Consider the following 18,650-nt stretch of genomic DNA (forward strand, 5'->3'; position numbering starts at 1 on the left):
ACGTTTCTGTTACATGCTTCAGAACAGCAGTTGTGCAAACACCAGCACTGTGGCTATGGGCTGAGTCTAGCAAGCCCTCTTTGCAGGATGCTGGGGCTGCACCTCGCCAGAGCTCCTCCTGAGAAAGGCTTTCAACACGGGGCATGTGGGTGGTGGATTTACAAACTGCAGTCCCTCAATGTGAGTGGATAACGTGGCTTTACACCAGCAAAGAGTACGACCTCCTCTCTGTCCCACGCATCCCTGCCTCTCTCTCCTCCAGGGCTGGATCCTGCAAGCAGGCTGGAGTAACTGTAGCAGGTAATTACGAGTTATTATTGCTGCATTAGAGTGAGTAGCTATTCAGTAAATTAGTATGTGATATTAACCAAACCTATTCATTTGAAGAACAGAAGAATCAGCCTCAAAGTAGCAATTAACAAATTATTCCTAAACAGGTGTCACTGAAAGAATAAGTCAGGCTATCATTTTTCTATAATTCCCCGGTAAAATGCTGACTTCTTACATACAGTAAACACAGTTTAAGCAGATGGTATGCTCTTAAAAGGCACAAAACCTATACTTAGATAAATCAATGTTGTTAGAAATGAAGGCTTACACTGATAGTCAGCAGAATTTGTGGAGCATCTCCTTAAGATTTAGGGATGATTTACAGCTATGCCGAGAGAATAAGCCGAGGATCTAAACCTCGCTGATTAAACTCCAAGGTACTGCTGGGAAAAACCTGAGCTCTTGTACGTCTATATGAAATAATCACTGACACCTACAATGCTCGGTTTGTTTAAAGAGTCATGTACGATCACAAAGGTGTTAGGATGGCTATTAATGTCTACACTGCTTTTAATGCCCCATGGCAGAAACATGTTAATCCAATTCCTTTTAATCTTGATCTCGCAAACGCTCTATTCTCTGGGTAGCTCCCCTGCTCTTCAGAGTGATTTATACACGTTTGACTTTGTGTCCCTGGAGTTATTTCTGCAGGCTTGCAGGCATGAAACCGACAGATTAAAGAGTTTGCTTCAGACCAAATATTGCTGCAGAAAATGTAAAGATTACACAGGAGAAGAATGCTCCGAGTTCCTTAACGTAATTCGGGAGCTCTGTTCACAAGACATTTTTCACCTTTTTAGTTTTTTAGGCTTTTTTAAAAATTTTGTATTGTTTTATTAGCTTTTGAGGATTTTTTTTTTTTGGGGGGGGGGGGGGGAGAGGACGGGGGTTGGTGTGCGCCTGGACTTTTGATGTTGTTTTTTTTGTTTGTTTGTTTGTTTGTTTTTCGGGGGAGGTTGTTTTGCGTTTGGGGTTTTGCCGTGTGCTCCTTTAGCCTCCCGTTTTACTGTTTTCTGTCCCGAAGCATCCCACGAGCACGGGGCCCGCAGGGGCCGTGCCCGCAGCGCGGGCTGGCAGCAGCCTCTGGCGGCGAGGCCGCGCAGGGAGCCCCGCTCGCGGCGCCGAGCAGAGGGGACTGCTGCGGGGCGCTGGGCTTTTCCTCCCTTCTGGACGGCCCGAAAGGAACAAGAGGGACTCCTCTGTAACCCCAGGTTGTCTCAAAGGAACCCGCGAGTACATCGCTGGGGGCGGCGATGTCGGGAGGCAGCGCGCAAAGCGAGGGCAGCTGCGCGCTGCCTGCGCTCTTAAGATCACATCTTAAGGCAGCAACCCTCGGCTTTTACCGGACACGCTGCAACAAATTATAGCGTGAGCGGAGTAATTTCTTTACACAAAGCACGTAAGCGCGGAGAAAAGCCCTCCCGCAGAGAGAAAGAAGCAACATTTTCATGGGCCAGGGGCAGAGCACAGAGCAGGAGCCCACCAGAAGTTGCAGCAAACCCCAGTCCCCAGCACCGACACTGGTGCCTTAATTTGCTGGTAAAAGAGTTGCTGAGTGAAGATCATTTTCCGATTGATGTGATCAGGATAAACAATTTTAGCCTTCATTACCCACCATGGTTGGGTTTTCGTGAGAGTATTTTTCCAAGCCTTTGGAAATGCAGAACTTACAAGTGCCTGAGAGCAGAGTCCCAGCACAACAGCAGAAACAGCAGCAATCTGGTTTAATACCATACCAATTTACTGCGAGACGTTTTATCCATTCAGCACAGGAGAATCGTCTACCCAGAGACACTTATTTCATAGGAAATCACCATCACACCACAAACAGTTAAAAAAAATGTTAAAGAAATAAAAGCATTTCATCATCTTGAAAGTAAATTTGTACTAATTGGAAAAACCATAACGTAAACAAAAGTATTATATCAAATAGTGTAACAGTGTTTACAGCCAGAAACGGGCTTGTCTTTTGAACACAAAATACCTCCACTGAGTTACAGAATCATCTGAACTAGCATTTTCCCTTCTCTTTGAAATTAAATCCAATGTTGTTTTGGAGTATTCTGCTCATGATAAGAGAGCCTACCCTATCTGATAGCAAACCTGGAGATGTGGGAAGGGCTGAGAGCATCACAGACTGGGAAAAAAGACATTTCCACACTTTTGCCATTCTTGCAATTCACCTGTGGGTTTTTTTTTTTTTTTTTTTTTTTATTTACTTATTTATTTATTTAGGAGCAGTGTGCTTGTGAACATGGCCTGCCAGGGAGGAAAATGCCACCCTCCAAAATCTGTCTGGATCATCGGGAAGGAATAGTAAACTACATATGACAGCTCCTACTACCATCAAATTCCTCCAGAAACCTACAAATACCTCTTCTGCTCTGCTAAGCTGGTGTTTCCTGTTAGAAACACTGTAGCACACCATGTTTAGACATAATTTTGATGACCCAAAACTTGGGGGAATTCCTTACACACATGCCCCTACTTGTGCAGGTTGCCCAGGCAGACCGCGTACCAAGAACATCCTCTGCTTCAAGGGAGTCACAAAAGCCTTTCACAATAGGCCTGGTATGATCTGCTAACAGGGAGTTGGATTTTGCTAACATGCTCTGAGGGAAAAAAAAAAAAAAAAAAAAAAAAAAAAAAAGGGAAAAGGGGAAAGTTAGACAAAGGTCTCCTTTGCAGGAAAAGGCAGGGCAGGAGAGTTGCCTTATCCCTGTCCAGCAGGTACCTATGACAGGACAGGTGCACCTCACAGGTCTCCTCGGCAGGATTCAAGTAAGTGGGAAGGGGTGACATAGCCCGAACTCTTGACAAAGAGCCTCTACTCTCAGCAGGTCCCACATTTCTGCTCCAGCAGATGCAAACAGGCCACACCTTCAACCACCACTTGAAAACACTATATCCATGGTGGCAAGCAAGCTCCCCTCTAGGCCAAGCACATTTCTTCATTCCAAGTTTGGAATCTTAAAATGAAAGCAATGAGTTTGGACAGAAAGATATGTAACCGCCTTTTTTTAATTATTATTTTATTTTTAATCTCTACAGAGGTACATGAGAAGAAGAGGTGGTCACTTGTGAGTTTCTCAACTGCTAACAGATTTGTAGATGTAATTTCATCTGCATAAAGTTGACCCTCACTCAGGTACCTCACAGAAAATCTAAAATGTATTTAATTTGAGCTGTACTCTCTCAAACAGACTATGTACAAACAAAATTTAACAGTCAGGGGAAATAACTGCTCAGTCACCACACCCACAAGGATTCATTGGGCTTCCTAAATGTCTTTGACCTTTTCCAACCACTCCAAGTACTCGGTCTTTCTGTATTTACAGCTTCACAGCCATCTACACTTAACAAGAAGTTCAGTGGATCAGAAGAGAGGCTTTTCAGCCTCCAGATTGTTGGCTGGATGTAGAGCTGGGTGCCCTCTAGAACTTGGCTAAGAGTACAGCAAAGGAGTTTGTTTTTCAGTGATATTTGCATGTCATGCACACTCCTCTGTCTCATCTGAGAGAGACTGCAAAATCTGCAAATCCCCTTTATAGCTTTAATGCAACAAGAATGTGACATATAGCATTTCTAATAGTGCTAGTATTTGAAGAAAAAAAAAAGAATAAAAGCAAGCATGAAAGCAGAAGTGCAGAGAAAGAGAAAGCATAGCCCTTTTTGCTTTAAGACGTTGCCACACTATAGGCTCTGCATCTTTTTCTGCAATTGTACATGGAATTCCCCTTGAAGTCAATGCAGGGTTTTACAGAGATGAGCAGCAGGGCTTTTGTGGACAGTTTTGGGGGAAATATAACAAAAGAAGCACATATACAAACTTCTCTGACAAAATGTAAATCAGATGTTATTCATCAACTGCATGTTATCACTTATAGTCATAAAAGTAAAGAGGGGAAAGTAATTCCTTTTTGTTTTGGTAGCACCTTACTCTTATAGCTGTAATTTAAAATGTACAAATCCTAATATTATGATCATTGTACTAAACTTGTGTTAAGACTTGGGTTTACTCTAAAAGGTCAACAGTTTCCAGCAGGGATGGCTTCAACCTGCAGAGGCTGACTACATGTTTTATTTCAAAGACCTTCACAAAAACATAAGGCTTTGAGTGGAAAGCAGATCCCACCTCATGGCCATTTAGACCAACCACGGCTATATTCCACCTTCTCCTACTAAGCCCTCCATGGACAGACTTCATCTTTCTCACTCCAAAAACAGACAAGAAAACTGGTCCCCAGTCTTCCCAGGTAGTAAGGATTTGTTTATCCTTCTCCTGCTCTGCCATGTTGTTGCATCCAAACACCATGCAGCCTGTTCATCTCATTCTCTAGGGTTCAGACTGAGAGGAACATTTTGCAAACACTTACTCATCTGAGCACAGAGAGAGCCCACAGGATAAAGCTTTCAATGTCAGCATTTGAATAAGGCCAACTCCCTTAGTAAATTACTGAATGTCCAGTTACAAAGCGTTTGAACTGAAGGTGATGACACAAATAAAAAATAATAATAATTAAAAAAAAAAAAAACATAAACCAGCACCAAACAAACAAACAACAACAACAAAAATGGGACTTGCTGGCATAATGGAAAAATAAAGGATGAGAATATGCGAAGACACTCCTACATGTAAATTTTTACTGAATGAACTTTTGGGATATTGCCAACATGGGAAACAAACAGAACATCAGGAATCAAAACACACCAAGGAAGCCTCTTCTACATCTTGCATACAGTGGTTTTGCCTAGGTGGTACATGTTTTAACCTCTGTGTGATACCAAGAATAAGCTTCTTTTCATTTCACTTTCTTGCTTGAAGAGAACACAAGCAATCTACATTCCACATTTACACCCTACTCTCCCTCTACACCTCTAGATACTCTCAAGACAGTTATCATGCCTAGTTTCTGCAAAGGACTCAGCTGTACACATACATGAGTCATGTGGCAATTGTTTCGCATTAGGTAAATCAAATTTAAATTCTATCCAAGACAGAGCACTTTGGTCACTGGCTGCATGTGATTGATCGTTCAACTCTGGACAGAAAGTGAAAGCTATGTTAGCAACAAGTTAGTCTGGCTTTCAGTGTTTGGGGATGAAAGAAAAAATCTGTATGATTTATTGTCAAGCTTCAGGTAGGGCTTTTTTTGTTTGTTTTTGTTTTGTTTATGGTGTTTTTTCTTGTTGATTTCTGTTGTTTTCCCTGCACTATAGTTGTTTGCATCTGAAAGATACAGCAAGATAAATCAGCAGTTTTTGTAGGTTCTGCATATAAGAAATCATGAGGGAGTAAGCTACAGTATGCAACTGATAGACTCAACAAAACTGATAGACTCAACAAAAGGAAGTCATCTTTGTTCATTGACTAAGCCCATACTCACATGCATCAAGGCACCCTAGAAAGATTTTTCATTCATCAACAAGCCATTTTTAAGTGTTATTTTAAATACTTCTGGGATCTGTCTAAGCTCTTCTGTACAATTTCTCAGCTTTTTAATTAATTTGGGGGAAAATATGTTTTCTCTAATTTTTTAAGATTTTCTATGTCAGCCAAAAGGATCTTGCAGTTACTATTTTGACAAAGTGAGATTTTGCAATCTGCTTTTTCAAATCATGAAGAGGTTGGTTTTGCATCTTAATATGGTTACAAAAATAGACAACACCAACTCTAATTTAGAAGATCCTGAGTTCTAGGAGGAGAGGTAACCAAATTACCAATTCAATTCTTCCAGCAGCAAAAGTCATTAGCATTGGTCATGAGGCTCAATTAAATGGATCACACAAAAACTAATAACCTTAAATCCTGTTACACTTGAAGCTGACAGCAAAACTCCCAGATTCCAGTGGGTCTATCAGTCTATGACCTTGAAAGAGGAACTACGGTCTTTCATGTCTATGACCTTGAAAGGGCCCAGAGCTTTGTAATGCTTTCCTGAGGACATACCTTATCTGCGTATGCTCATACCCAGTCATGTATTTTGTTTGCACTTTAGATGAGGCTCCTGAACTGATTCGCAGACAGTGCTGCCACAAGAGATGGCCAAGCCACCGAGAGACTCTAAGGCAGTGTTCTAATAATGCCTGCCTTTTACAGAGGTTGACCTCTTTTCACCTTGTTAAAAGCAGTAAGTAGTAAGTAATAGATCTTGTCAAAGGTTGCTCTGTAGAATAACCTCTGGAGATATTAGATAGAGGTGTCCAGAGAAATACCACAAAAAGGTGCTGACAAGGAAACCAAGGGGATTATGATTAGGAAGTGTGAATAAGCTAAGGTTTCAAACATACTCAGATTTTGGTTAGAAATGCTAGAGTACAGGAAGGAAATGTTCTACATAACATCAAGCCACCAAAAAGCACACTTGAAAAGACAAGTTAAAGAGCCATCACACAGAGATTATATACTGCACTTGATTTAAAAAAAACTGTAAGAAATGCAATTCCACACCTAACGGGATTAAGTAAGAATATCTTCTCCCCCTCCCCCCCGCAAAAAAAAAAAAAAAAAAAAAAAAAGCACTTGTAAGTCTCATGATAAGAACTGAGAAACTAATTTACTCAACAGCAAACAAAAATTATGTACCTAAAAAAAAAAAAACATTAATTGTTCATTCAGCTCCCTTTTGATCCAATTTAGAACATTTAAATAAATCTAACCTTGTACCAGATCTTCCACCAGATGCTAATTCACAATAATAGGTTCCCATTTAAGACACCCACATTTCCTTTAAAGAGATGAAAATAAAAGACCCTAAAAACCTAAGGCAGTAGCATAACCAAGAATGATTATTTCCCCATGTACCTCAATTTCTGACTTTAACAATTATGCAAAGGTTTAATGATATATATATATATATATATATATATTATTTTTTTACAGTGTTTTCAGAGGACAGACTCTGCTAGCTTTATTCTCAATGAAGTTGCCATGCAAAGTCTTGGCTCCTCCGAACTATTTTTTTCCAGCTCCATCAGTTGATGAGGACATTGTTGCAGTCTGTGGATGGCAGTTGAAGTCTCTGACCCAGTCAGATCAAACCAGATCAGATGAAGTTATAGAAAATGTTCTGGAGATCTGGCACTTCTGCCAACAAAAGGCTTCTACCCAGCATTTTGAAGTTCTCAGCCAGCCCAGCTCTCCAGAAGCTTGTTCCTGCTTAATACATGCAGCACTATACTGTGCATACACACACACACGTGCAGTGCAGGTAGACAGCAAAGTTAAAGAAACCCTCCCCAAACTGAGAGAGCAGACAAATAGTGATAGATGGATAAACACAAAATTGTTTTGCATCAACCTGAATGGGGTTATACAGAACAAAGCAAATACTTATTTCTGAGTGATTTATTGCCTCGTGTCGTCCCTAAAATAAGTTATTTTCAAAGGAGATGCATCTCACTTTGAAAAAATGTTGAAATCGGGTATTCTGACTTTTTTGAATATTTTCCTTCCCTTTCATTTTGGCAGAAGCTACTCACAGAATTTGATCTGTGAACAGCTTCAGGCCTCTGCATACCATGTTCTTCAGTGACTTTCTTCTCATGAAAGTCTTGGGTGAGCACGTTTTTCCTCCAGAAAAGCCCCTGGTCTGCCTTGCACATAGCAAGCATTTTCCCCCAGAGCTGCTGCTCTTTCTCCAACCGCAGGACACCAATCTTACCCCGGCAACTGCTGCTTGCCTTAACTCAGGACGAAATGGGGCAGCAGAGAAACCGTGTGGCCCAACTGTCTTTTCTGCACAACGGAAAGGAAATCCCCTCCGTGCTAAATACAGGGTTTGGCAAGAGAGAAGAGGTTCTCTCAGGACCTCGCCATATTAGAGGCCATCTCACATGCACCATGCTCGAGAGCACAGGCTGCTCTAAGCAGAGCTGGTCTTCAGATGGACAAGTAACCTGTGTTTTTCTGTGGGCACCAAAAGGATCACACTGTTTTAGCATAAATTTTTGAGATAGCTATTGAGAAGACAGTGGGTACACAAGGAAGATGCTATCCTCAGAATTGTAAAAGGCTAAAAAAGTACAGCTATTTGCATTTTCATTTAAGTCTTTCACAAATATTTTTGTTATTTCCATAGCATTAAGCACTTGCTTTTGCCTTTCTTTTCCCCAGCAATATGCTACACAGTGTATTGCTGTGTAACATTTACTATACACGCAAGAGCTTCTCAATACAAACCAGCATGCCTTTTTGGTTTGGTTTTGGTCATAGAGTTCTGCCACGTCAGACTAAAAACAGTCGGTATTTTATAAAACACATTCCCCATGTGATGCTACGTGCTACGTGGCACTAAAGCCTTGGTAAATGTAGACACGGACATTTCCTGCCAGTATTTCCTAGGCCCTGGAGCTGAGTAAGAAATTTGCTTGAAATTTTACAAGGGCTCTCTGAAGACAAAAGAACACCCGGACCTGGGTAGCTGACAATTTTTGTAGTTGGAAAGGCGCAAGGTGACTTCTGCTGCTGCATTAGCACACAACACACGGCATATGCTCCCATGCCATGCGGCTCAGTAGTTCTCCCAGTGCTGCATCTTCTCCTTTCTGAAGAAAGCCTCCTCAAAGGAAAAGACACAGCAAGGACCTCATTGTATGCAGCATGGCAAACTCACTTTGCTGCCAAGGCATCCTCACTATGCTTAAGCTATCTGAAACCAATGTAGAAAATTCAAATTGGAAAATAAAAATCTATTTCTATGACTTTTATCATAAGATAGTCATTATTGTATGTCTTATTGTCCTTATTATAAAATAATTTGGCATTAATTACAATGTTCTAAATATTTATCCTCAGCTTATTCTGCCCCAAAAAACTTTCAGTCTGTTGAAAAGCATTTGGCTGATAGTGCATGGACTAAAAACTGAACTGAAAACTGGAAGACTGACAGCCTAGAAATAGGCTGTCCTTATATTTTGGGATAACAGCATTTTGGCAAGAAAAAATGTATGGAATCAGACAGTGCAGGAGAGAAAACAGAAGAAAACACCCTAACTGCTACAGAGGGTGCAGTGTTTCTAAGGTGTTTCCCTGTCTATCCTACAAGCCTCACTTACTTAGGGTAATCCAGTAAGAGGTTCAGGTGTATGGCCACAGTACAGCAGTAAAATGAAATATCTGGAACCCCACTTCTAGGGTATTATTAAATTGATTGTCTCATCTGAGATTCAGTGACTTTGTATTAAAAAGACCCTCCTATATTTTTCCACTGATGAAGGAAAAAAAAATGGGGGGCTGGAGAGGGGTGGAGATATAATATGCATTGTTATTCACTGTTAGACATATTTGACTACACGTATTTGTTTCTCTCAAATCTGTTTAATAAACACTGTTTTAATAAACACTGAGGAATATAGTATCATTCTGGATGATATTAAAAATTGCCTTCAAAGGCATAAAATAGGTAGCTGTGCCCTTATTTAACGTAAGAGGCCAGAAATGTTTTTCTCCAAAACACCATTTTTGCAGCTTTAAGGTACATGCAGAATATCAGCACTAATTGTCACTCATCATGTTGAAGAATATCTTGAAGGCTTCAGAAGTAGAGAACTCTACTTTTTTAGCTCTCTTTTGAAGAGATGGAGAGTATCTCGATCTGCAACAAAGAGAGCTTTTCTCCCAAGAACTTGCTAGGAGTTTGAATTAATGAGGAATTAAGTTGCATCTCAGCAGTTTTACTACACTTTGGAGAAAAAGGACTCAGTGCCACTAGTCCCTGAGTGCCCTCAATGCCCATTGACTTCAACAGGCATTGAGAAATGTCCTCATTTTAGTTGACATAGCACCTCACCGTATTAGATTGCCCTTCTCCTCCCTCCTAGGAATGAATTTTTCCCACTAACCATCCAATTTGTATTTTGGTTTGACTGGAGATGAAATTAATATAGATGTTTTGGTGCTGACAATGTCTCTGTCAAATTATATAGTGACTACTCCTGATGAAACTTGTTTGTTTTCACACCATCATCGCTGATGATCTCAGCACAGCAGTGCTCCGAGAATAATGGTTTAGTCAACTGCAAAGCAGCAGAAGGAACATAAGACAATGTGTGCTTATATAGGCCCTACATAAATAGTGCTTTTTAAAAATGTTTGACAATGAAATAATAGTTGTGGCTTTGTTTCTTTTTTTTTTTTTTTTTAATAAATTAACCTCTAGATTGTTAAGGGTCCAGTGGACCTTTCCACACCAGAGACAGTTGTAGGGCCTGAAACTTCTTACTATATCCTCCTATGAAGGGTATATGCAGATGCTGTTTGTTGTGTACCATTATCAAACAGGGGTAGCTTATCCCCACTCCACACAATTTCAGTGCAGTCCATGGAGCAATACCAATTTCAAAAGTTTCAGAGCTGACCCCATGTACCCTGGGCCAGTTCAAGAAAGTTGTAATTGGATGTACACGATTAGAGACTGGGGGACTGTGGGGCTGAACATCGTCTATTTACTACTCTTTATAGTGTTTTTCTTATTTAAAACTCCTGTTGATTGCTCTTTAAAAAAAAAAAAAAAAATAGAAAAAAATCAGAGTGGCTCTGGGAGTGACAAGATTTTTCACAATTTTGGAAAGACTTTGTTCTCGTTTGCGGCCTAGGGCTCCACTGTCTTCCCATTTCTTTCCCCCTCTACCTCTCTCTTTTTTTTAGAGGAAAAGGAAAAACCCCACAAAACTTCACAAACAAAACATGACTAAGCTGTAAGGCGTCACTCCCAATTCACAACAGCATTATCAAGAGAGAAAAGGCACATCAGTGTTAAAATCAGGCAGTGCCACATCTAACTGAAACACTTGGTGGGCTTTTCGCCTACGTTGTGCAAGCCTGAGGCCGGAGTGGCGACTGTCACAGCCAACGAGACACAGACAGATAGATGATGGAGAGTGCAGACTGCGCACCCACACATAAAGCTCGTGAGAGGAAGGAGAGCGCACGGAAGGAATATTAATTGAGCACAAAATAAGTATCCTCAATATCCCCCTGCCCCCTTAAAAGTGGCCACGAGACAAGGAGCGCTACAAACATGTTCATCCTGGGGAAACAGCCGCCCTTAACGTGACATGTCAGGCTAGCACTTTAATAATGGGATTTGCACAGCGCGCGACTGATAGGCTACATGCAGAATGGACCCCGTGAATCTAATTTTCTCCTCAATGAGTGTTACACCAGCCTGTAACTCCACAGATTTCAATAGAGTTGCTCCAGATTTGTATCAGGGTGAGTGGAGAATTAGGCTTTACTATGATTTTTTTTTTTTTTTTAAAATCCGCAAGAATGTAATTCTCCTTACCCAGTCATACTCTTTTGATCTTTTCTACTTTCATAGCGGGTTATTTAGAGGAACTTGTCTTTTAAAGATTCACATCAAATTACTGCTTTCTCTCGTTTTTTGCGTTAAATCAGCAATTACTCAAATTTTACTTATTTCTGTTCTTGAGTCCATATTAGCTTTATTGGCGCTGAAGAAATAAAAAGTAGTACAAAGATTTTAGAAAATGTTGTAGTCACATCATTCATTTTTTCCTCTACTGCCTTTTTAAATACCTTTCCATTACACAGCCAGTTAATAATAATAATAATAATAATAATAATAATAATAATAATAATAATAATAATCTTCACACACTACGCACTTAAGAATATGGAAGTGAGGAAAGAAGAAAAATTCCTTAACGTGTTTTTAATTACAAAATCTATTTTTCCCCTCATTTTGCACACCGTTGTGGAAAGAGTTGTAGATTCTGATCTCATCAACCACACAAAAAAAAAAAAAAAAAAAAAAAGTGCAACACTACCACCCCCCCAAGTTTTCACAAGCAAAAAAGCGTTTGGGTTTTTTTTTTTTTTAGTCACAAAAAAATGTAAGTTGATGTGGTGGTTGAAATTCTCACAAAACCTTTAAAATATTTCTTCCTCCTAAAACATTCACTCAGGAATTAAGTTAAACAGCAGGTGGTAAAAGACAGTCCTGAACAAAGTGATTGATTATGTTTTCTGTACTCCATTGCTCAGCTTTTAGTTTCTTCAGGTTATAAACTACTTCAGTTCCAAGAACAGAAGTTTCCTATAAGTGAGGTATTCTCATGCCCAAATTTCTAACACACACAGTGCCCAGTGTTGGACCGGCATAATTCCAGGTCCTTTGCTGTCACACTCTCAGGTCACCTTTGGAGTTCCTGTTTGGCTCCTAAAAATATTTAGTGACAAATTAATCCCCTGACCTGACCAAAACCAGGAGCAGGCCAAGATTAAACCCACTGGCTAAAATCAGTTCAGAGTAGCTCCTACGGAGGTAGGGTTTACTATTCACAATTTGAAGCTCCTCACCTAGCAGCTAACTGTTGCAATTAAATATAAGTTGTTGTTTAAAGTAAAATAAGAGGTATATTTGGACAGGGAATAACGGTAAACTAGTTCATACAACACTGAGTTACTGGTAGTTGGTTTGCAGAATCAGTGCACAACACAGCAACCTGATGATAACATCGTCTGTATCTTGGAGGGTTTTGTTGCTTGCCTAGACCAAGTGCTATTCTGTGGGTAACCACCGTACCAACTCAGCACTCCAGAACTGAAACATTTAAAGCACAACAGAGGAAAAAATACATATGGAGGGCGACGTGATAACCTCTCAAATTAGTGCTTACTGTAGCCGCTCACACAACACATCCTAACCCCAATCTCTAATTCCATTTGTTGTGCTACAGAGCCCCCTGTGTTGAGCATTATATACTAACTAACATTACTTACATATTCAAAAACCCTCAGATGTTAAATCTAGGAACCACTGGTCCAGGTTAATTACTCACCTTAGGCAAATTAATTCTCAAGTACTGAGCAAATAGCTCAAAAAGCTGGCTCTGAACAGCACTGTGCTATACTACACGCAGTAAAAGAGTAACTGAAGGCACAAACCCACAAAGTAAACAGGGGAAAAAACATTTCTGCAACTAAATAAGGAAAAGATTGCCCTAATTAAATATATTTCTCTAATAACTCCTGTACTAGATTTAAGGAGCGTGCTCAAGGACAACAAGTTTAAGCTCAGCACATCCTTGGACAAACAAAAAACAAACAAACAAACAAACAAAAAACTTTAAAGTACAGAAGTACACTGAGACTGGGATTGAGTTCTGAAACTGTATCATGCTATTAAGTGACAGGGGCACCCAAAGATGAGGCCCTCAGAAAGGTAAGAAACTGGGATGAGGGCACACAAAGAAAGCCCTCAGAGAAAGTCCTGCAGGGGATGAGAAGGCAATAGAAACTATTTGAAGAGTTTATGCAGGTAGAAAGCTGAGGGTGAGATCAAACGATGCCCAGATCCTGAGTTATTACCAGAGGTCTCGGTACCCGAGTAAGAGTAATGAAAACATTCAGAGCCAAAGAAAAGCGGAACCAACTCCTGGTTCTGGCAAAGGTAGTACTGGATTTGCAGTATTTTCCCCCAATTAAATTCAAATCTCATTCCTCCCGTCTTCTTCTAAAGACATTGCCCTTTTCATCACCCAGAGAGAGAGTGGAGCTCTCTGGCCAAGTGGGGCTGCACCCCACACCTCCACATCCCCTTACCTGGAACAGTGCCACAGTGGTGACATGAACTGTCTCAAAGGATGCGATTATAAATGTGGGACACCTACATAAACACTGCTAATTGCAATGTTTTGAGGCATTTATTTGGAAGTTGTGTGCAGGACTGACTTCTGGAACAAATTCTCAAAAAAGGGGACGGAAACAAGAACCAAAAGCAAAACAACTTTTAAGCTAAGGAAATTGTAGTAAGCTTTCAATGTTTTACTTTGAAAATCCTACAGCCTTCAGCAAAATCCTTGGAAAATCTCTTCGTGTTTATAAAATAGCATTTGATATCACCATCTAGAAACGTACAAAGCAGCGCAACCAACCCTTCCTAAACTCTCTAAAGCCAAGTAACAGCTGCATTTCCCATGTGGCGGCTAATAAAAAAATGCTGACTCTCCGCATTTTTAATTACAGAGTAAAATAACACCTGAGTGTAAAATAGTAGGCATACTATTATTTCAAAAGTGTCAGGGTTGCCCCTTCAACCAGAGCCACGATGTGAGCAAACGCTCAGTCCGCAAAGCAACAGAACAGCTCCTTGGATGCAACAAGGCACAACAGCTTTTCTGCTTCAACAAGTCTTCTCACCGCATCACTGGCATAATTATTTTATGCATGTTATGTGTGCTTGTTATGTATACCTGAGGTGATTTAAATCATTTCTTTGAGTATAACACAAAAAAAAACTATTTCCATAACAGCACTTTGTTTTTATGTGTCAAGTCTACGAAAGCTAATTTCTGTACTTATTCCTGTAATATGGCTCGTGTTCAAACGCAGCGTGGTAAGATATTGTCTGAGATCATTGTTTTGTCTGTGTCAAAGAACACTACACCGTAAAAGTTTCAAATTAACATAGTAATGTAAGTTTTAGTAAGAGGAAAAAGTTTTCTCATAGTACTTCATCCAAACCTTTGCTTTAATTTTGTGATCAACTTTAAGCATTTCTCAAGGCAGAAGAATGCGAAAGCCCCAAAAATTAGAGAGGTATATGAAGAGCTCCAGAGCATTATAATTTACAAAGCAGAATGCATCATTTCACTAGAAATCATTTTTATTTCAGAGGTTAAACAGCATGCAGCATGGAGAAGGGGTGAGGGCGAATCAACAGAAATTGTTTGGAGATGTTGCAGAGTGGCAGCAACGTACCAAGATATCTGATCGGCCCTAGCATTAGTGCCTACGACTGACAGAATCTCAAAACATTTCAAATATTTCCACTAGGACTCATGCATTCACTGCAGTGACAATCTATACATGAAAGATTAATCCAAGTAAACTCTCTTAATTATATATGCCTACCTATTAATTTGATTAGTACGGGATACCAAAGCCAAAACAAAAGAATCACTTGGACGTATGAAGCAGAACTGCAAGACCCGTTGCTTTATACAAATATAGATGTTTCAAGCAACTGAGTCTACTGAATAGAGTAATCCTGTAACAAGTTACAAGAAAAATCAGTATTTGTGGGCCTTGAGAAAAAAAGTACAGTCTTGCTCCAAGAATAAATCGTATGGTCCTTGATAATGAAAAGATGCTTAAAGCCACTACAGTTTTGCTTTTCTTTTATTGCAAAATCTTATCCAGAATATTTTTCTCATAATAAAGGGTTTATAAGAGAAATGTTCACTGGAACTAAAATTGAGCTCTAAAGACAGCTAATAGTATGAAAAGAAAGCGATAAGTGCTCAAAGCAACAGGTTTCCAGAAAATCCAAAAAGTTAACTAACAGCAGAAATGGGATGACAAAGATTAGGGGATATCTTTGATTGAGTAAATTGTTTTAGAAGCAATAACAATCTTGCAAGAGCTCTTCTAATATTAAAGATCCTTATGCCACAATTACGGTCTCAGAAACAGGTTATTACCGGGGGCTACACGCAGACAAGTTACGAAGTCTCAAATCATTGCGATACTTACTCATCTCAGGGAGGACTCTGCCCACACAAAACTAAAAGTTTCAGTACTTAAAATTACCTTCTAAAGGCAACGTGAGATTTCCTCCGCCTTATCAACTCCAGAACAAACTCCAGCTCTCCCAGAAACAATCTTTTACAGAAGACTCCCCTCAGGCGCTCAGGATAAACATAAGCAGTTGCAGTGTATTTTAGATTCACAAAGTGAGGAAGCGAACATCAAATTAAAAAGCACATACTACTCTTTATCTATGAAAATAGTTCTGATAAATGGTGATATATATAAAATGGCAAATACAATCTCACCGCTATCTTTTATACTATCTACATACGCAGTTTGCTTCCCTTTTATATTAAATTAGCAGAAATAGAGTTCGATTAATTGAAGCTAAAAGATGAGCAGATATTTTGAATAGGGGGTTCTGATTGTTCTAAATGTGTAAAGTTTTACAAATCCTGCAGTTGTAACTTCTGGAGGAGTGCCATTCAATATTCAAGAGTGGCAAACAGAGCTTATTGCTTTTTTTATAGGTTAATGTGAAACTTTTTGATATTAACCGATAGCCTGAGAGTCTCCAATTAAAACAGTAACACTTGGAGATGGCAGCAGTTTCTTTTTTATGCCATAAATTAATTATTTCTATTTCTTGCTTCAGTGCATTTTAAGTTTTGAGACTTTGATGATCTCAACAGATGCAAACAAACATAAATCCCATCTAAGTTAACGGGGCAGCAAAAACATCCCAAAGTCTGTGGGCAGCAGTAGGTATCAGCTCTTCAAGGTCCACGTGTGATGAAGAGGAATGAGAAATCCCTGGTTAGTTATCATAAAAACAGGCTCCTTACCATTATCTGTAGAGTACAACGAGGTCCAAGTCGCTTTGTTCAACCACCACACCAACTGCTCTTTCTAATTCGTGACTTAAAAAAAATATTAAAAAAAAAAAAAAAAGCCACACTTCCAAACACTTCCCTTTGCCAGTGATAGCTGAGGGAAAAGCTACCCAGAGCTTTTAGGCTTCAGTAACGAAGGCCATCAGAACCGTGCTTCATTAAGGGGGTGGAAAACAGCACAGTCAAGAGTCAGGTCCCAGGGTGCAGTGTTTTGCCCCTCTCGTCCTCTCCTCCGGCTCACCGGGTCTTTGAGTAAATGAGGCTAATTTTTCCAGTAGCCTTTAACTCCCCAGATTAACCGGCATGGAAAATGTGACTAAAAACTCGCAGCGCTGTCTAGCCTCCGAGCCAGCACAGAATCAACTTTGTTGGAAGTGTTGAAGGACACCTAGCAAGCTGCTACTTGCTGGGTTCATAACCCAGCGCTGGATGTGCACACACAGCGCAGGACTGCGCCATCTAGTTCGCTGCCGGCAGCCCCTGCCCTGCCCTGCCCTGCGGGGAGGGGACGGACGGACGGACAGACGGACGGAGGGATGGATGGAGGGATGGATGCCTCAGGATGCGGGGCTTCAGCACTTGGCAGCGTTCCGTTCGCTAACGATACAAGTGTCTTGTGCGTGCGTGGTGGTTTTTTTTTTTTTTTTTCATAAAATATCGCCACCGAGATAATCCACGTCCCGTGGATATGGGAAAATTTAGGCTATAATAGCGCGGCGAACTTGTGCATCTATCTTTGATTTACAAGATAAAAGCAACTTTTAAATTAAAGAGCCTTTCTGCTAATCGAGCTTATTATGCCAGAGACGGGAATGATTTTCCTAGAAAGTTGTCCCTGTGTGCATGCCTATTATCTTTGCTTTCCCCCTTCCACTAATGAGCATTTATCTAAAGAGCCTGTTAATCCTCTGATGTGTGCTTCTGGTCAGAGGTAACAGTTTGAATAAAACCACTAATCACTTATCACTAATCACTGATCATTAATCACACTTCTCCCCGGTGCTTTGCGACCTGCACAGCTCCCCTTGGGATTAAGGAGTCACAAATAAGGATTTTAGCCATTTCTTAGGAAGAATTCCCAGCTTTTGATACCGGCAACCGCATTCACCACATGAAAGTCACGAAATGCCAGGCGGGGGCTTTCATACACCGTACACTTTCCTACTGAAAATAAACCATCCTCTTAGGAAAGCCTCCCTCCTCCCGCAAAACCCCCACGAATTACGCTTCACTTTTGCCTTCGGCTCTCACCCTCCGACTCCCAAATTTCTTACAGCCCGGTTTCTGGATTATTTCTGCGTGACAGTTCCTTACAAGAAAGTTTCCCTCCACCGCTGCTGCTTGACGCACTGCTCCTTGTCCAAACGGCCAGACGGGGAAAGTCTGGTGCAAGCCAGCGGGTGAGGATCTCTGCAAACTGCACGGTCTCAAGGCAAAGCCCCAGCGAGATGCTTCGCAGCAATTAGCAGCCTTCCCCCCGAGCTTTGATTGCATCGGGCTAAGCACCGCTTCTCGCCGATAAAATATGGAAATCTTTTAAGCTGGCCGCTCAGCAAACTCCTGATATCGCTCTGGGGTTTCAAAGAAACGCACATTTTCCCCTTTATTCCTACCCACTCCTTCGCACGACCTCCCTCTTTCCGACTGAGCCCCGGAGCCGAGGGATCGCTGCCGGTGCCGGGACACAAATAATGGAGCAGGCAGAGTTGAGCGGGTCTCCCCCCACACCCCCGCGGCTCTCAGCCTCCCCAAAACTCCTCCGGGGGCACAGAGAGACCCCGGGAAGAGGCAGGGGGCGCGGAGCTGGCCGGGGGGCGACGAGCGGGGCTGGAAGTGGGGTCAGTGTAAGGGGGTCCTCTAAGGGATCTCCCCCGCCCCGGTGCCGGCGGCATCCCAGCGGAGCATCCCCGGGGGGCACCGGCCCGCGG

General features: G+C 41.1%; 1 protein-coding gene across 1 annotated transcript in view; it reads right to left on the reverse strand.

Moving 5' to 3' along the window:
- CREB5 (cAMP responsive element binding protein 5) overlaps window positions 1-18,650 on the reverse strand; it is a 260,054-nt gene that overhangs the window by 240,732 nt on the left and 672 nt on the right. The window lies entirely within an intron of this gene.

The sequence above is a fragment of the Anas platyrhynchos genome, chromosome 2 (assembly GCF_047663525.1).
Source record: "Anas platyrhynchos isolate ZD024472 breed Pekin duck chromosome 2, IASCAAS_PekinDuck_T2T, whole genome shotgun sequence".
NCBI lineage: Eukaryota > Metazoa > Chordata > Aves > Anseriformes > Anatidae > Anas > Anas platyrhynchos.